The 18,215-nt window shown below is 40.1% G+C and overlaps 1 protein-coding gene across 6 annotated transcripts in view; it reads left to right on the top strand.

The window, feature by feature from the left end:
* Window positions 1-18,215, top strand: part of tanc2b (tetratricopeptide repeat, ankyrin repeat and coiled-coil containing 2b) — a 148,868-nt gene that overhangs the window by 45,006 nt on the left and 85,647 nt on the right. The window contains exon 1 of one of the 6 annotated variants that reach the window (XM_034120020.1): window positions 8,571-8,751. The exons of the other annotated variants lie outside the window; for them this stretch is intronic. The gene's annotated coding sequence lies outside the window, so the exon portion shown is untranslated. Of the gene's footprint in view, window positions 1-8,570; window positions 8,752-18,215 lie in introns of those variants that run through there. 6 annotated transcript variants of the gene reach the window in all.

The raw sequence follows: 18,215 nt of genomic DNA, 5'->3' as shown, positions 1-18,215 counted from the left end.
AAGCAGTGCTTGCACTTTTATGTTGTGTTACTTACTTGCTATCGAACAAATCTGTTTCAAAATAAGTTTGAATAAAAGTCCACTGGCTGATAACTCTCCTACTCGGACTGCAGCGGCAACGATCAGGAACATTTTCTGTGAGCAGAGCATGAATTTGAAATGTCAAGATCATAGTCAATCATTTTTATTTAATTGTGAGAAGCAGAAATGTTGATTAACATTCATATGTAATAAGTTGGGCAGCCCTAGGTTGGTCTGACACTCACTTACTCAGCCTCATTTTGTACATAGAGATCCAGTGTAACATCGACATTTTTGCAAAACAGAGAAGTTAAGGTTTAAATTGGCAATTTTATGAAAAACTATTATCCAGTGTTTAAAATAAATGATATGTTCCCTATCTATTCGCAGTTTAATATTACGGAAAATCCTTCTTTAGACTAAAAATCAACCAGGTATGTCCAGATCTACCATTTGCACCCATTATGTAGTTTATTTTTGCTTTTATGTATTCATGAATGATTCCATCTGTTCTGTAGTCAGTGTGCTGTAAAATCTAATAAATTCAAAGGAAGCGCATGTATATGCAGATGCTGCACATTTACATATATATTGCTACTACTTACATGCAAAAAGGGAAAGAATATCTTGCGAACATCAGTGACTGTGTGTAGAAATAAATCACTCCACCTATCAGAGAGATGGAAGAGGAGCGGCGGCAGCAGCAGCTTAACATGAGCTGAGGCTGGCTCATCTCCACATAGCGACAGATTGGCACCTACTGCTCCACAGAATGTGCTCTTCCTTCCTGTATTAATGAACCCAGGGAGCAAAAGAATGAATGGAGGGATTTCAGAGCACCAGGTTTTGATAATATGTTAGAACTCCTGTTAGAATTAACCATTCATTTGCCCCATTCACTAAAGATTACAAGATGATGAAGACGAAGGCTGTTTTGACACAGTTGGATACCTATTATTGTCAGTATTCATCAATCTGCCAGATTATTTTCGCAATTATTTGGTAGAAAATGTTGACAAATACCCATAAACCGATGTTGTACAACTAACAGTTGGAAAAAACTGAGATATTCATTTTAAAATAACCTAAAACTGAATCTGCTGCCAAAGAGGATCTTTTTTACCAAATAGATAAAGATGTATTTTCTGTCATCATTTCATTACTTTGTATTCAGCGCAGGTTTTTTAAATATTATTTCTATTCCATCGTTCTAGATGAATGTGTAAACACCCTTTTATCTCGCACTGCGCATTAGAAATCTCTGCATGTCTTAATTCCCATTTGAATGTGAACAAACGCAGACTGTAGACAGCAGAGCAGACAATGAGTGAGTGAATCAATATGCTGCACAGCTGTCGAGAGCAGCTTTGACCTTACTAAGGACGACAACCTCTTTGAGCTTCACAGTAACGTGTCATTTAGCTTCCTTCCTTCAGCTTTTGACATTTATTTCTGAGGTGCCTTTATGCAGTGGTGACTGAGCAACTGTGCAGCATCAGCAGCTATCTGCCAAGTTGTTTTGTCCTTATCTGTTTTCCTCATCTGAGCTTGATAGATAAACAAATGTCAGGAAGTGCTTGTTTTTGGCTCTTCAGTTGGTCGCTTTCAATAAGGCATATGCAAACACATTTCTATTTACTTATGTTTGTATCCACTGTTTTTCTTATTTTTTTGGTGTCCAAGATTTGGAGGATTTACCAATGTTGTCGTACATTAGCATATCTCTTAAGCTTTGTCCACATTATATTCCGCTACCTTTAGAAGAGTGCTGCCCAAGGCCTTTTCTTAGCACTCTGCCTTTTATGTGCAGCCACTTCAAATAACAATTTCAAAGAAATAGATGAAAAACCAAATAGATTATTAAAAGAAAAGGGGCGATGTTGATTATACAATAGTGGTTAGAGTGGTTTTGATGAAATACGGGAATAAAGGGCTCCACAGCGCACTGCCAACGCTTTTATGCTCAATGAAAAAGCTATGAAGAACGATTTACATTTGTTAAAGAGAGCACTCTTTTAAGATAAAAAAAAAACATTGTCTTATTTTGGCCTTAACCTGTTAAGCAGGCACCGGCAACATCTTGCAAGAAACAGCGTCTGAGGGCTTCTTAACATTTAACAAACTATGAATGTGTCATACCCACTTAACGGGAAGAAACTCAGCTACCTGACGATATGAACAATTTTTACCAAAACAAAACACAAGTCTAACGGCAAATATGTCTTACCTTTGCTGTTTTCTGATCAAAAGTTGTGTTCAAGGGCATTAAAACGTATATAAATGCTGCTGAAGGTTAATCCAATGTCTCTCTGTCCCTTTGAAATGATTACTGATAATCCATCATCATATTTATGTCAATAAGCCTAGTTTTCAGTTTTCAGAGCGTAACATAGCTTCCGGTTTGGGCAAACTGCGTGTGAATCACTCCTCAATGGTAACGTGTAGGTGGATTTAGGAACTTCCCCTCGATTCTATTGGCTCTAACGGTTCAAACGAGGTGTCATTCACCAAAATCGACCAATAGGTTCCAGAGATATGGCAAATACACCCAAATGACCCCAGAGGTGGTTTTTTTTTTCTAAACCTCTCTAAAAAGGTCACATGTCACTTGTTTTGCATCAATCTTGATACAGGGTACTTATTATATGTTAAAGCTTTTAGTCTACTATCCCATCATTCAAGGGTGGTTTTCACTATAAGTAATGGGTTTCTTTGGACGGAAACTATAATTTACATTTGTATGTTCAATCTGAATTTACTTTAAAATAAAAATAATAAAAACATCTATATTGATTCTGACTTTTCTACATCCAACTCACAGGTGTATCATTGCTTTGAGAAAAAAGATTATTAATTTACCCCTTTTAGAAGTGAAGATATAGTCATTTGTTCTTGCAATGTCATTTTCGAGACCTGAAAAACAGGCTCAGGGCTTAACAGGTTAAGAAATGGTGGTCCATTGATCCAAATGTAGACTTTGAAGACCCTTGCATGGTTAAACGTGTTTAACTTCTGAAAGATCCTTTTATTTTCCTGTACAGTCTGGAAAATTGCATCTAGTTCTGTATTTACACACATCAATACTCCAGCCCATACATAGTGTTGAGGGGACATTACATATGCTAATGGTAAACATCCGCCACTAATGCAGATTCAAGAGATCAATCAGTAAACCTGGGTAAGAGCACTTTGTATTGGTTTAGTACGTTCGGTGCATCTGGAGTTGACTTTTTTGTTGTTGTTGCATGAGGCCTATTGTCATGAACATTTCCCTCTTCTTACAAGAAAGTCTTCCCTCGGTGCGGAGTTGATGTTGAGGGTTTTTACGAGTGCTGACAACAAAGGTCATCAGTAGAAAGACCTCATCAGCCTCTTCCCAAAACAACACAGATCAGGAGAAGTTGTTCCCCGCGACAGGTCACAGATAATATATCCGTTGTCACACAGGTGGGCGACGAGCGGCCGGCGAAGCTGCCAACCTCTTCGGCAGGCACCTGTGGCCTCGTCAGCGGGTAACCATAGTTACAAAGCTATAGCAAAACTTAAGTGGGCTGAAGGTCAGACGGAGTGTGGAGAGGGCTTGGGGCCTGATAGTTGACTTGCCCGAAGTGTCAGCAGTGGCACTCTCCTATCTCGTGGAGTGTGGGAGGCACTTATCATTCAGGCCCATCATTACGGTCCAGTGGCGCCACTTAATGCACATTCTGCCCTTGTCACAGCCACCCATGTGCCTCTAGTGAGTTACCTCCTTTGGGTTCGCCAGGCTCAAGAATGTGACGCCCTGAAACCTCTTCTATGATCCTTTCTGAGTGTCATGTTAAGGCCAGAAAGCGGATTCAGCTGAAATCAGGACAAATCTGTGGCCATTCTGTAGTGTTCATTGCAACAGCAGTTATTTTGCTTCTCCAAAGGAAATCAAGCAATTGTACTCCTCACATTACGATAGCAATCAGATCAGTCGGATGAAGAGTTATTTTTTTCTGAATACCAGACAACATGAGTCACTGAGATTTTTTTCTCCAAATGGAGTTTCTCATTTAGAGTAAATCCAAAATAAATAAATAGATAAAGAGCATGCAACCATTTTTATTTCATTTTATAGCTCTTTGAATTGCATATCTGTCGATTTCAAACTGTTGGAATGACAAGGCAAGATGTCACCTTGATGTCTGGCACAGTGTGATTGGCATTTCTCACAGTTGCTTGACATTTTAAATACTTTATTATTTGTCAGTTAATCATAAAAAAAGATCTTTGGCTGCAGCATTAGCTATTAACGTTAATGCTCTTCACACATGAAGAGCAAAACATGAATGGGGCTAACTACAGTTGAGATGTGGTTTAATTTCCCCTATAAAACATTTAGTTATGTGTCTCCATGCATAGGCCTTTTTCACAGAAGACATTTTGACGTGTCAAAACAGTAAAAGCACAGGTGTGAATAGTAAAATTAATGATAGTGGGATTCCATTTCACTGCTTCGGTTTCAGGGTCCGTGCAGGCTGTCATCCAACAATTTCTCCCTCCCAAGGTGTGAAATACTTCAAATTGGTCAGTGGCCCTATCCTTCAAACATTGGTGCTTTCAATGGTCATAGGGTCGGACTATAGAGTAGTGGGAGTTAGCAAGGAGAACCAGTTCACCAATTTATCAGAACCATATCATTTATATCTTATATATCATTAATATAATTCACACAGTCTCTTGCCAGATTTACTCCAGGCATGCAAATTTGGTGAAACCAAATGGCGCAGAAAAAACGAAGGCTTCTCCGAAAATGGTTAAATTAACCCGACATTAACCTAACAAACTTATTTTGTTGCATAACCCTACAATGTTGTTTCCCAAGTCAGAATGTGTGCTGTGAAAAGGCCCCCTTTCCTCATACAGTACATGAAGTACTTTTAAGAAAAATATAAAGACAGTATACAGTAACTGTCATTGCTGAATACAACACCCCACCATACTGTCAAGTGCGTTCTTTGCTCTAATAGCTGGTACTCAATGCTACCAATGGTACTCAGCTGCAAATTGTTCCTTTTGTATCACCACTGTCGCTATAATCACAGTGAAGCACGTCCTCTTGCTCTCCTTTTTTTTTCTTCTGTTAAGTACACTCTGATGTGTGAAACATGACATGAATCATGTCTCAGTTTGGCGGGTCTACCTTCTGCATTCAGCAGTTCTGGTTCGATCGCTGCTCAAATCTGAATAAAAGACTGTGATGCATGTCTAAAATGTAAGACTGCCCACTGCGGGCTCTTGAATATCCCGCTGACACTGACATCGCTGTTGGTTTGACGACTGTTCCCACAATGTTCTGAGTAATTCATCTCACTTTGTGGAGATTCGGTGACATTTAAATGAAGGCCAGCAGCACATTTGTCCGCTGCTGTGTCTCTCCCATGCAGCCCTTTTTAAAAAAGCAACCGTACATTCTAGTTCTAGCAGTAGGGAGTGGGCTGCGTGATGCGTAGGTAGAGAAGCGTTGGTCTAACCTCTCCTCCACTCTCTGATCACAACGTCAATAGTGGGAAGTCTCACTCCTGTTCACTGTCTCACTGTGTCCCTTGTCTTAGCTCTACACACTTTCCTGGTATGACTCTTTGGCATTTCCATTTATTTCATTTCCGTTTCTTTATGGTTTTTCTTTAAGGCTGATTCAGGCCGAAACTTTGCAATATGAGAGCATTTGTTGCATCCTACCTTCTGATTATTTGTGTAAATTCTATGGTAGTGCTGACCGCTTGATTAAAGGGACGTGTTCACGGCTGAGGCGTGACTGATATTCAGCAGTTGGTGTTACTGTGACCTAAATATGGTGTCCCATCTTAGGTGGCAACTAAGCAGGGATAATGTTGGCAGTTTTTTATGGTCATGGAAAGCGATAGGCCATGAACATGTTAACACTACTGAGACTATTCATGAGTGTATGTGCTGTGTTTCCAATGATTTCTCTTCTCTAACTGTAGATTAACAAATCTCTGTGTGTGTGAGTCCTTTGCATATCTTAAGAAATGTTCATCCGATTAACTTCACTTCACTGACTTCACACACGAGGACCAAACTAAGTGCAATGTTGAATTTGGTGCATCTCGGCCAAATAGTTGTGGCGTTATAGAGAGAAACTTGCATGTAACTTCTGTACCGCAAGTCCCAAACAAGCACACTTTTTTCTTCTGGATCCCAGTCTCTGTCTAAAACGTGATATTTTCATAAAGAAGACATCTCAACTTCTTCCCAAACGTAACGCCAAAATATCCCAGAAATGGGAGCAGCCATTTTGAAATGTAAAAATCATCAGCCGCCAGATTCTGCAGAGTAGTGTTCGGGAGGCTGGAGCTGTAGGTATGGTCCAAGCCAATCATAAGCCGAGCACAAACATAGCTGGTTGATGTGAGTGACCTAGCTGCTCGTCATCACGCCAGCTGTTTGGCTATGAAGACCCACCAACTAACCATAAACTCTTTAAATACATTTAAAATGAAATTGAAACATGTTCTATTACACATGCTCCAAACGATTATGCAAAGCTAAAGTTTGTACTAATCCCAAGCCTCCAGCTGGTGACTTCTTCACTCAGAGCTGTTAATCACGCCTGTCAATCATGAATTCTCCACTTTCTTTCTTCCATCAAAAGACTTGACTTGACATACAAGAGTGAATTGTGACTGATAATGTTCTTTTGATTGTAAAATCAGTTGCTAGATCAGGTTATACTGCTTGGTTGGGTACATGATGCCTGAAGTTCATGCAAGTTTTTTTTGCTACCTACATTTGTCTGCCTACAGCAGTTAAAGTTGTTAAATTGTTAAAGTCACAATTTGGGGCATTGTTGCATTTACTAAAGCTAATTGAACAGGAAACTTTAACTCAAGGTAAAGAAAATAGCAGTAAAATCCTAAAAGATAGTGTTGATATTAGAAAAAAATATGATTTAATTTAGTAGTATGAAAGCAATCAGAGCAACATACCTCTGACAAGGTAGAGCTGTCCTCCAAATAGGTTATTTTATTAATAAAAAAAGTCAAGATTTCATTCTTATCTATAAACAAGCTTTAGAAATGTAGCAGGACACAGTAAGTATAGATAATTGTTTCCTAACTCCGGGCTTGTTTTTGTTGGCAACATACTGTAGCAAGACATATGTGCAAGAGATATATTTATAGCAAACATCACAGTTTATCCATGTTTATTAAGTTATTTTGCACTAGGTGTACTATACATGACAATTCGCAATAATATTCAAGTTATTACATCTGAAAGTGCTCTTAGTTTTTGGTGATCAGCTACACAACTGGATTATGATGCTATTGACTGATTATTGTGGTTTCAAAGCCCTGAGACATCTTGATTCAGAGTTTTTGGTGTGATGAGCTTGAAACAAAAATAATTTGATTTAAAGTAATGTGGTATGTTTCAAAAACTTGGTCAACTGACTGTTTTTTAATCCTCGACAACTACTGAGCTACCTGCCAGCTAGCTTGATTGCTAACATAAAAGATGGCTAAATTATATTACGCTTTGTCTCTTTCATGGTTTGGTGTTATGCATGCTGACTCACTGTCATGGCTTACTGGGACGGTTAGATATAAATGAGCCATCATTAATGTCATTACTCATCATTAATGTCTGCTGTAACAAAGGCCTGTGGTATGCAGAGAGATGCTAATAGGTTCATAAACTCTGTTTCAACTGCCTTTTTTTTTGCTGTAAAGTAGTCCAAAAAATGGACTTCATATCTGCTTTTATTTACGATTTTTCAAATTAGGATTTCCACTTCAAAATAATTCATCATTCAGCTTTATAAGCAAGAGTGAAAATAAAAATAGCGATTGTTCTTGGAGATCAGTGGATTTAAAAGAGTTAAGGAATTCTGCCCTGGCTGAAAGAAGAGAGAGAGTGAGGGAGGATGAGAGAGAGTTATTGCTGGCGGAGAGAGAGGAGGAGGAGGAAGAGAGGTGTGTGTGTGTGTGTGTGTGTGTGTGTGTGTGTGTGTGTGTGTGTGTGTGTGTGTGTGTGTGTGTGTGTGTGTGTGTGTGTGTGTGTGTGTGTGTGTGTGTGTGTGTGTGTGTGTGTGTGTGTGTGTGTGTGTGTGTGTGTGTGTGTGTGTGTGTGTGTGTGTGTGTGTGTGTGTGTGTGTGTGTGTGTGTGTGTGTGTGTGTGTGTGTGTGTGTGTGTGTGTGTGTGTGTGTGTGTGTGTGTGTGTGTGTGTGTGTGTGTGTGTGTGTGTGTGTGTGTGTGTGTGTGTGTGTGTGCCTGCGCCGCTCACTGAGTGTATGTGTGTCTGCGCCGCTCACTGAGTGTATGTGTGTCTGCGCCGCTCACTGAGTGTATGTGTGTCTGCGCCGCTCACTGAGTGTATGTGTGTCTGCGCCGCTCACTGAGTGTATGTGTGTCTGCGCCGCTCACTGAGTGTATGTGTGTCTGCGCCGCTCACTGAGTGTATGCGTACTGACACCTGGTGCTCGCCCTCCCTCGCTGCTCACATTGTGGAGAGCTCTCTGCCTGTCTGGGGCATTCTTTACCTCCTTCTCTTCCTCTCGCTCTCTCCCTCTTCTCCCTTCTATTCCCTCCCTTTATCTTTTGTCCTCTTCTTTCTGGCATTTCTCCCCGCGTTGTTTTTTTCCTCTCCGTGCCCCTACAATCTCCTCCTTTCTGTTTAGGATCTCCCTCACTATGGTGCAGGATTTTTATTGCCGGGGCAGACGAGGCGCTCGACTGACAAAGGTGAGCCCGATGAATCTGGGCGTGAGGAAAGGATTGATTGATGGACGGATTGCTCGGATGTACATGTAATCTCAGTTGTAAATGATGGGAGTGGTGGAAAACTGTCTTTGGAAAGAGACACCATTCATCAGGCTTCAGCTGTTAATTGTTTCTCAGGGTTTCGCTCGTCTCACAGTGCAAGTCTGAGCAGCTCTCGCTCTGTGTAGGCGTCTCGCTGTGTATTTTTCAAAGGTGAAGGGTTCAAGTATGTTATTTAAGAGAGCAGTGTTGAGTGTCTGTTTTTTCACTGCTGTCAAACCCTCTCTGACTCTTCTGCTTGGTGCTCGGTGTCACCTTGACCCCGGCAGTGAGTGTATTGGCGGCATTTGTGCCACACCTTAAGCATGGTCATTGTGAGAGTGTGTGTGTGTGTGTGTGTGTGTGTGTGTGTGTGGGTGGGTGTGGGGGTGTGCGGGTGTGGGTGTGTAGATAAATACTGAAAACAAATATAGAGTGAGTGAACCAGAGAGGCCACAGTGTCTGACAGATGGCTAGTAGAAGAGGACAATGTAAGAGACAGTTTTGAAAGATAATGTGTCATTTTATAGTGATTCACTGTGTTCTTCATGTAATATCTGTCAATGTTTTTGTCTTCAAGTTTATTAATGAACACTTTGCTGCTTCTTGTTTCCCATTGGTTTTGTCAAAAAGGTGTCACCTCTCTGTTTTGACCTCTCAGTCTCACCCCTCTAGGGCTGGGTCTTAAACCTCAACCATTTTTTGAAAAGACCAAAATTCTGGAGTGTAGAGAAATGGATAACACTGAAACTAATATGTTTGTTTATTCTTTAATCAGATCAGAGTTGTAGGTGTTTTTTTAATGGTTCCTTGTGTGTGGATAACAATTTAATGGTGAGATCTTTGGCTACATTTGTTAGGAGTTTTGTTAGAAAAACTTGATTATCTTTTGCAAAAAATACTGATTTGGTTTTAGTACTGAAACTTAGGTATAAACAATACTTAGGCTTCAAGTGTTTTCTTCAGTGTTCATAGAACTACTTTGTTAAGAGATCTCCACAACTCTAGAACTTGGATCCTTATAGCTTTAGCCATCGTCATTATCTGTTATAATAATGTTGCCTTCATTCAATAAATTCTTAAGATCTGGGAACAAATCTTGTCAGAAGGGACAAAAAACAATGAGTAATACATTTTAAAACCGTTTTAAATATCAAAATAGCAGTTATTAAGATGAATTGACTCATCTTTCAAGCTAATTGTACTGGTTGCCTTAACGGCTGACGATTTAAACAACCCACTCATAATTCAAGAGGCCTTTGCTGTGTCATTTAAGAGTGCTACTGCCCATTTTCCTTAGACTTAATGTGCTTTTTATCACATTTCATTAAAATACTTTTTATCACATTTCATTAAAATGCAGTTGAAACTGATAAGATTTCATCAATACTGATTGATAATCACCAAGGCATGTGTACAACTAGAACAGCCCTATTGGTAATGTCATGAGTTCTTCTACTAAAAGTAAGGTATCCTATTAGCATTATACTATATGTAGTATTTGATATGCCTTTTCTACAGTCATCTACTTCCTCTGTCGCTCTTGTTTTTTTCTCTCCCCCTCACTCTGTCATCACTTCACTTACTGTAACTCTCTCCTTCCTTTTCGCACACTATGACTCTCTCTCCCTCCCACTCAGATATTTCTGGAGAACAAAAGGAGGAGAGAAGAGAGAGGGAGATAAAACAGTCGAGTGGTGAAGGCTTAATGCACCAGCCATACGTAGGCTAATGAGTCTTCACCAATCCATCCCATCCTCCCCCTCTTCCTTTTTTTCATCTCACAACCAAAATGTCTCCTTTCAGGTTCTCCCACCTCGGAGTCATTTCCCTGCTCATCTTTGTCTCCTCCATTCATCACGGCGGCTTCTGTTCCTCCTCCTTCATCTCTTTCCATCAATCCAAACGCTCTTAACATTTTCATCATCAGATTCTTGTTACATCACTTCGCTCCTTTCTTTTCATTCCTTCTGGAGTGGTTATTTTCAGACACCCCCCTCATCTTCCCACTCCTTCCACCCATTCATCATCCATTTATTCTCGTTATTACAGGTGCTAACCGTTTGCCATCCTTTATTCTGCCTCTCCATTATTTCAACTATTTGATCATTTTCTTCTAACTTCCATCACAATTCATCATCCTTTCTCATCTTAGCATACCACACACTGACACACAAAAAGACCCGAGATCCTGCGTGAACAAAACCGCCTTCTGAATTGTGCATTTGGTCATGAGAAATATGAAATCACACGGTCGTGGCCCATTTATATTTTTGATGCCATGCAGGACTTATCAGCCCCCCCTTTCTTCAGTGGCATCCTGTTGTCTTTTGCCAGTCGGGTGAAACTGGGCTTTCATTGTGCCTCTTGCTGTGGATGGGCTCATTATTGCTGCTCAACGCTGTTTGCCTTTGAATAGCAGGAAGTGCCCTCTCTAGCTGAGCATACTGAGGGATATTGTGTTGCTTTTCACCGCATGATAAAACGCAGCAAAACACAACATTGCATAAGTGAACGGCGGCGTCGGTTCACTTCACAAAAAAAGCTGCAATTACGAAGGCCACAACGGCAAGGCGGGGACTACACCCACGCCAGCTGTGTGTCCAAATGCGTCCCGCCGCCTGTTTGATGGCATGTTATGGTGCGATCTCTGATTTCAAACCTACAGTCTGCTTGTACTTGTCTGTCTGACTGTCTGCCTCCTCCTCCTCAGTCTGGGGCGGCCATGTTTGCCACTCTCAGTAACTGTAACTCCTGCTGACACTCGCTGGATTCAATCAGGCCTCCAGATGTATTTTTCCGCTCTGGCAGGTCTGATGTTGTTCCACACATGTGAAGATACATGTACTGTAACAGGTGCATCCCCTCTAGTGCCGAAATAAATTGTTGATTGACTGTAGTCTTATACAACTTCAAGAATCGCTTTATAAGTTATAAGTTAAATCTAAAGTGTGGGAACTTTTATTGTTTATTTTTCAACATCTTTTAAACTAAACAATTGAAGAATTATTTTAAAAAAAAGATTCAAATGGAAAGATTACATTAATAATAATTTGCAGCCACATTTTCTATTCTCCAGTTTACCCCTTTGCAAATAAGAACCAACTGCCTTTAATGGTTTGTTTTGGCTCCATGTGTTTTTGAAAGATTTTGTTGTGTGTGCAACAATAAATACATTTTATTAAACACAGCTGTTTCATTAACTAGTCAAGCAACAGAATCTATTTGTTTTTCCAAATGATTGTTTCAGTCACTTTTCATCCAAACATCCATCAGCTTTCAGTTGCATTCCAGCTTCTATTATATGAGGATTTGCTGATTTCCTCTGTTTTACTTCATTATAAGTGGGTTATCTCTGGGCTTTGTACTGCTGGTTGGACAAAACAAGACATTTGAGGATTTACAGTTTTTAAGGAAACTGTGATGAACAATCTTTCACTTTGTCCTATTTTTCAACCAACAATTAAACGATTAAAAGTAAAACTATTATTCACAGCCATTTACATTTCGACCTTTGTGAAAGTGTTAAAGCAGTATAATCGAAACACCAGCTCAAAAACAATGAATACCCCTCTTAAAAATGTCTACAATGTCCTGCCAGATTAGATTAGGAGAGCACCAACGATGTGGCCTGCACCCAAACAGAATTAAGTGCTCAGCTGCAGGCTGCACATGAAAAATTGATGTAAGACTTTCACGCTGGATCTGCGAAAAACAATACAAAACACACACACACACACACACACACACACACACACACACACACACACACACACACACACACACACACACACACACACACACACACACACACACACACACACACACACACACACACACACACACACACACACACACACACACTGACCCATATCCTGGAGTTTGTGACCCCTTGTTGAATTCTTCGTACTGAACAAACACTTGATTGGCTTTGAGGAATCTCTGTCTTCAAAGTTTTCGGAACTTGACAGCAGTTTCTTTCTTAAGTTCAGTTTAAGTCAATCCATCTTGACGAATACACCGTCTCAAATATATAGTTGTTCTGATTGATAGAAGAACAGTAAGAACGATGCGGCAATTCAGGTTAGAAGGCGTACATATGTCATACACTTTTATCATTCTAAATATAGTACACACGGTTACTGTACTATAGGCTGTAGCTGTCACGTTAATGATAAAAGACATCCAGCCACACAGCGTAGCCTACTTTCTCCTCACCGTGTGTGTGTCTGCTGTGGCACTGCAGGCTCTACAAACCCCTAGTCTATTCTATATTTAATGTGTATTTCATTATTCAGGCCTGCTTGTATACGGTTGTAGATCTATCTCCTTTGCAATTGAGACGGTGCGTGGGTGCGTGTAGATTTTTCCTTCTCCTAACGTCACAATGACACTGAGAAGGGAGTGAATTATTGCACTGCTGTGGGCTAGCATAGTATAAGAATTACAGAGCGCCGTGAAGGAGGGCGCCGTTGCAAGGACAGTGTCTGTCATCTTTCACCTCTCTCCGTCCTCCACGCTTCATCTGTTACTATGGCCACAGTCAATGCCCTCTTTCTGTTCCTCCATCTCTTCCCCTAATTGTTCCCCACTTGCAGGTTGAAAGCTTTGCACTCTGATTGGAACGAGGAGAAAAACAAAATGACACTTGTCTTGTCTGCCGCTGCCCCTTTTTCTACCCAACATCAAACACCCTCCCTCTTTTACGGCTGTGTTTTTGTGCTATTTTAAAGACACTGTTCGCTTTGTATCTGTTGTTTGTTCAGCATTTTTATGTTTTTTAAAAGTGTACCAAGCATTACATCATTATATAAATGGATAAACTTATAATTTTCGTTTTTTTGGTTACTCTTTTAAGACTTTCTATTTTCTTGGAAGGCTTTTTGTGGTACTAGCATACAGTTCCCCCCAATTAGGTGAATTTATATTGAAACATTACTTATTTTAGAGTCCACTTTTCATTAGTCATACAGCCTGCAGGCAGTTTGTGTAAAGTTAAATTGTCTGAATTTGCGAGAGAAGAATTTAAATGTGGCATCGTCTACTAATCTACTGTTACATTACATTATATTTGTTAGACGCTTTTATCCAAAGCGACTTACATACATTCAGTACTGTGGACAATCCCCACAGGAGCAATTTGGGGTGAAGTGTCTTGCCCAGGGACACAACGACATGCTGACTGCAGTGGGACTCAAACTTGCTATCCCCTGATTCGAAGTCCAGCACACTATCCACGGAGCCACAGCCTCCTCAGTTGTGTCATTGAAAGTGCATAGAGCGCTTCCCTTGTATGTGATGGGTATGAATGATATAATGTGATTGGTCTGAATTGTATAACGTGAATTTAGCTTTGTATTTTTAAGGCAAGACTTCTCACTTTTGCATTCTAACTTTTGAGGTATCTGTTTTTCTAACCATCAAGTTGTCAAAATGTTCTTTGTGAAAGGCTGAGGTAAAGAGGACAAATAATTGTTGCGTCTTGCCTTGTTACAGAGCAAATCTAATGCATAACTTTGCAATAAGTGATGGGTACAGAGTTGCAAACAACAGTGATGACACCTCCTCACAGTTTAGTATTCATGGGTTTCAGCATTAGAAAATATCCTTGAATGATCCTCTAAGAATGAGTTCATCCTCAACAGAGCTGGCGGAGAGCAGATTAGGGTGTGGTACAAACTTCTCCACATTTCAGGTTTTTGTTGTGAAGCGTACAAATCCCAAGAGGCCCCTTAGCAACAGGAATAAGGATCAAATTTAGCGGTTTTCATCTTTAAGCTGCTGTATGGTAATCGCTGTCATTGACTGAGGCATTTATTTAAAAGGCAGTAAATATCTTCCACTGTAATAAACAAGCACCGACTGCAGCAGGAGCTTTCTTATTTTCTCAGCCGCCCTGTGTGACTTTATCAGGATCCCAACCTTTTCTCATTAAACACTCTTCGTCGGTGCAGAGAGAGACATCTGCAACCCTAGCTGGAGTCGCAGGCGCTCCTCCTCTCGCTGTAGACAGCCAGAGGTCAAAAGGAACTGGAGGTGATGCTTTTCTTATGCTGCAGCCTGAGGTGTGTAGATTAAGCGAAACAACAGAATAACCACGGATGCTTTTTCCTGGACAGCAGATGCAGTATGATGGTGTCGGCCTAGCATGCTGTCAAATGTTTACTTCTCTCTTCATTTATTTAAAACACTTACTGATGCTTAGCCGGTCAAGCCTTCTGTTCTTGCACAGATTTAGTTAACAGATTGAAACTGCTTGATACTTAGGTTGTATAACATGCCTAGTACAAATAGGGCACACATTCTGAAACATGAAACCTTGTTGTGTATTACTTAAAGAAGTTACCCTTCTGTAGGATGAAGTCACGATTAAACATAATGTTGGTTGCTTATGGCACAGTAACATCTGATTTAATGTAAATAAGTAGTGCATAATCAGCATGCTGTATATCCTATGTACTCTATATAAATATGTCATTTACTATGGCTGTAAGGTACTGTAAAAGCTTGAATGTACATCTTAAAGAATGCTTGAAATTGGCCTGAATTTTACTAAGAAACTGTAGAACACTAACAGTAATCACGGTGTAAGATTTAAGTATTTTTTAAGGCTAAGGATCCTTGATTTCAAAAAGCAAAGACTAAAGCAGGCTTCTTGTTTATAGGCAGCAACTTTCGATTTGTACAGCTGAAACGACAAACCATCACATGCAGATTTCATCTGCTTTGGCTAGCTAGCTAATGAAGCTAACATTAGCTCCATTGTCCTTTTTTGTCCTTTGTTTGACCCTCAAAAATCTATAAAATCCAGAGTCCCTAACAGTGGTTCATGCGTCCACTTCAGCATGTGAAGACATTTGATTGCTAAGGGCAGGGGTTTAGAGAATGAACAGCTGAAACTGTATTCATTAATTTCATCATCATCATCATCATCATGTATTCACTTATGAAATGTTTTTTTTTGTTCCAACTATTTTCATTTGGGTTTTGGGCTGTTTGTTGATTAAAACGGTAAAGAAACCACTTCGGGCTCTGGGAGATTGGGATAAGCATTTTTTGGGGATTGTGTATTAATGTGCAAAAAGAGGCTTAAAACTAAATAAAAATTAAGGAGCATTATCATTCTCTTGTTGCTTGTAAAAGTGATGGAGGAACGTTCAAGGGGGAAATTAAGTGGGAGGTTGTACAGGTGGCATGTGTGCTTCTGTGGTCCCTCTGTGTGTGATTGTCTGGGATTAAAAATGGATTGAAACAAAAGCATCGCTCCTCAGTGGATTGCCTAGAGGCAGACCAAGAGCCATACTAGCTTTTTATGTCACTGCTCATCCTCAGCGCCCCCTCTAAGTCTCAAGGCAGCCAAAGCTAAAAATCCCTATAACACTTACATTTCCGTTTGGTTATTTGTGCTGCATGCTTTCCATCACAGAACGCTGTGATGTAACCCCACTGATGTGTCAGACTGAAGGTAGGAGATGCTTTTAGTTTTTTTCCCAGACTCTTCTTTACTAGCTTTTTATTTGTATTTCTTTTTTCAAACGAAGCCCACCCACTCAGTGCTGCGACACAGCTTTTCTCGACATCGGATGGCAGTGTAGGAGTCAGGGAACATCACTCTTTCCTTTCTCCCCCTTTATTTTTGTTCTCTTTGTTACACACACACACACACACACACACATTCTCTATTTCTTCCTACTTCCTCCATCATAACACCTCCATCCATCCAGGACACTGCTGAGTTGTGGTGCTGTCAGCCAGTGCCTGACGCACTCAGCTACTCTCATATGCGTCACCACTCTGGCCCAGCGCCACCGTCGTGCTGCTCCATGTCCTCCACATATACCTCTGTGGTCAGGGTCATAGGCCCGGGGCTTTACTGCATGGGGGAGGGGGGGGGGACAGGTACATCATCATACAGGAATAATTGTTAGAGATATCTCAAAGACAGAACTATAGATACTCTCTTTTATAGCCAAACCAACACTGTTTATAGTTAAATAACAAAAATGATATCCTATATGATATTTTTCTTTTTTCAACAATCAATGAAAATAAATGTTTTAGAAAGGGATCCTTCAAATGTATTTCTTAAGCTGGATGTTTTACCATGGACAAATGATACAAATTCAATATTGTACATGCTGTTTCTAAATTACCTCAAATATTTTCCATATTTCTTGATTCTTATCAGCTGACATAAATACCAATGCACATATGTCTGCAATCCGCATAGCTAATAAAAAAGCTAGTCTAGCTTTGAACATTTTATTATTGTAATAATGGAAGAGGGGGCCAGACAGAAGGGAACATTGAGAGGAGTTTTTTAATTGTTTTATTCTGCATTTTGACAATTAAGTTCAAATGTATTTATATACGCCGATGCTAGTACCGGTAGTTAGATTTAGTCTCATAACTTGTTTTTTTTCAACATTTCAACTTTGTTCTCAATGTTGAAACTTAAATATTTCAATGTAATAATTATTTACACATTCCATTTGAAGGGCTTTACTGGACTGATGAATATGCTTAATATTGGCTTACAACATTTGCTGTCTTTTATTTTAGTAAAAACACGTGGAAACCATAACCAACATAAGCCTATTAGTCCCCCACTAGAATACATTGTGTTATTTAGGTCATATTATAACTGGGTACACAGGTGAGGTTAGGAAAAGCGGAGCAGCAACAGCGGTAGTATGAGCTAAAAAAAGACTTGCATTAGCATTTGTTGTTGCCACGGGATAACTAACAGTTATGTAACAACAGGAGCAATAGAGATACCTCTGTAGTGCTTTGTGCATGACTGGGACATTTCTCCTTTTATTACATCCGCTGTTACTTGGCACATTGGAAGATGCCATTAAATTACTTTTTGCTCTGGGCATGTAAACCAATATGCACAGAGAACAAATGAGCCACAACAAAAGATTGATCTAAATTATTCACATCTTAAATAGTCTTTGCATTGGCTATGACTCGGGTGTTTTGACCACTTTAAAGACATCTTTTTCCCAAGGTAGAGGTAACGTCTGTGTTTAGCTTATTGAGAACTCAAACAAATAAGCCAAATGTCTAAAATGCACCATATGCTTGTGTGTAATTGCTGTTAAGCTGCCAAATTCTGAATCCCGTGTTGAAGATTGAAGATTCAACTTATTGTCATTACGTAGTACAGGTACTATGTAACAAAACGGTTTCTCTGCATTTGACCCATCCTAGTGTTAGGAGCAGTGGGCTGCCATTATGTACGGCGCCCGGGGAGCAGTGTAGGGAACGGTGCCTTGCTCAGGGACACCTCGGTAGCACTTGGTCTTTCCGGGACTTGAACTGGTGACCTTCCAGTTGCCAAGCCAAGTCCCTATGGACTTCGCCACCACCGCCCGTATGCGGTAGCAACATAACATTGTGTT

Source organism: Trematomus bernacchii, unplaced genomic scaffold, assembly GCF_902827165.1.
Source record: "Trematomus bernacchii unplaced genomic scaffold, fTreBer1.1, whole genome shotgun sequence".
Classification (NCBI taxonomy): Eukaryota; Metazoa; Chordata; class Actinopteri; order Perciformes; family Nototheniidae; genus Trematomus; species Trematomus bernacchii.
This window is presented reverse-complemented; position numbering and strand designations above follow the sequence as displayed.